The sequence below is a fragment of the Nicotiana tabacum genome, chromosome 23 (assembly GCF_000715075.1).
Source record: "Nicotiana tabacum cultivar K326 chromosome 23, ASM71507v2, whole genome shotgun sequence".
Taxonomy (NCBI): domain Eukaryota; kingdom Viridiplantae; phylum Streptophyta; class Magnoliopsida; order Solanales; family Solanaceae; genus Nicotiana; species Nicotiana tabacum.
The window spans coordinates 20,280,693-20,282,723 of record NC_134102.1 but is presented as its reverse complement, the minus strand read 5'-3'; the positions used below and the strand labels follow the sequence as shown (position 1 = coordinate 20,282,723).

At 30.7% G+C, this 2,031-nt stretch overlaps 1 non-coding gene across 1 annotated transcript; it reads left to right on the top strand.

Annotated features, from left to right (window-relative positions):
- The first annotated feature begins 305 nt into the window (after positions 1–305).
- On the top strand, positions 306–378 carry TRNAE-CUC (transfer RNA glutamic acid (anticodon CUC)). The gene has a single exon. It is a non-coding gene; the product is annotated as a tRNA-Glu (tRNA).
- Positions 379–2,031: the final 1,653 nt, after the last annotated feature.

The window sequence follows — 2,031 nt, the reverse complement described above, 5'->3', positions numbered from 1 at the left end:
TTTAATTTTCATTACATTTGACTTCGTATGATCACCATCAAGAATTGTGATAGAATGGATGGAATCCCTCCACCCATAATAGAGGTCTCAGTTCGAGCTCTATAATAGAAAAAATAGCCGTAGACAACACTCCCCTTTGTCGGAACACCAATGTGAAAGTACCAAAAAACATCAAGCGAGAAATTAAAAAAAAAGGACTCAAATTTGATTCTACTTAGTCCAATCATCTGTTTGAAGAAACAGATCCGAAAAGTTAGTCTAATAGTAAAGGATAATAATATTTAGAGCACTCATCTGTTATCAAATCCGTTGTATTATAGTTGGTCAGGATATTCGGCTCTCACCCGAGAGACCCGGGTTCAAGTCCCGGCAACGAAAATTTTTTTGTGTAATAAATCTTAATTTCACTTTTTACGGTTGCATCCACTAGCCTGACATACATGACAAAAAAGAAGGCAACTAAAAGACCTACCAAACCTGCAATTTCAATGTTTTTAAGGAATGTTGGTCTCTACCTGTTCTATGTGACCATTTTACATAATTTTTAGTGTATATTTCAGGTAAACTTTTCGTCCACCTTCGCCTCTTTTAGGTTCAGGAAAATTTTATTTTATTGGTAAAAATTTCAAGCACTTTTACCTTCTTTTGGGTTTAGGATTATGTTATCATGATTAAGTCATATATTAATTAACTATAATCTATATATAAGAGTGTATGTGAAGACATGTGTCATATATTCATTGGTTTGATGTAAACATTCGTAAATGTTTACCCATTTTATTAATATTAGTGCAATTTAACCGCATTAGTTACTTACAATAAAGTATCAAACTATACTAATTTATCATGATTAAGTTACACATTAAGGTATAAATGTGTATTAATTAACTATGGTTAATAGATAAGAGTGTATATAAATACATATATTGTGTATTCATTAATTTGGTGTAAACCTGTGATAAGTTTTTACCCATTTAATTAATGATTGTGCAATCTTCTCTTGAACATGATGATTATGAAGAAGTGCCGTAATACTCATTGTTTTCAGTTGTCTCGGAAAAAGAGAAGTAAAAATACTTGATTCCCTACAATATTTTCTTTTCTTATGTGTTTTCTCTATAGTTAAGTTTAAAAGAATTTTCAAAATTTACTATTGTTTTGGCTATTAACTTTCTATAGCTATCATATACATAATTACTTCTTATAGCTATTATTCAGTTGTTACGGTAGTGTATTCGCTGTATTCGCGCTGCTGTATTCATGAATACAGCAGCAAAAAGCGCCTAAAAATCAGGGTAGTCCAGTTGTACGCGCATGTACTCACATGTATTCGCGCCATGTATTCATGAATACAGCAGCAAAAAGTGTCTAAAATCAGGGCAGTCCAGTTGTATGCGCATGTATTCACATATATTCGCGTTGCTGTATTCATGAATACAGCAGTAAAAAGTGCCTAAAATCAGGGCAATACTGTATGCACATGTATTCACATGTATTCGCGCCATGTATTCATGAATACAGTAACGGAAATCACCTTAAAAATAGGTATGTCCGGTTGTCTAAGATAAAGGAAAAACATAAATAGCATATTTCATGTCTCAATGGTAATATATACCATAAATACTTATTTTGCTATAAAATATAAAATGTAGCTATAGAAAATAATATTTTAAAATAATTTTGATTTATAATAAATAGAGTGTATACCTTTGCTATAAGAGGTAAAAAAAAATTTAAGTTAATTCACATACTACTTTTAGATTTTATCAATAACTATGCACAAAATTGGAATGATAGGTCTACCGCCAATGGAACTGGACTAGAAGTTTAAATTTTCTAACCATATCCTAATTAACAGTCGAAATTACACCAAGTATCCGCTTTGAGCATCTCTATTTAAAATATATTAATTTTTTAAAATTTACTTATACACTTTAGGAAGAAGAGGATTATATTTTTTGTTCTTTATTACTTCAATATGTGTAAGATGGGTCTATATTACAACGGAACTGCTTGGTATTATAAATGGAC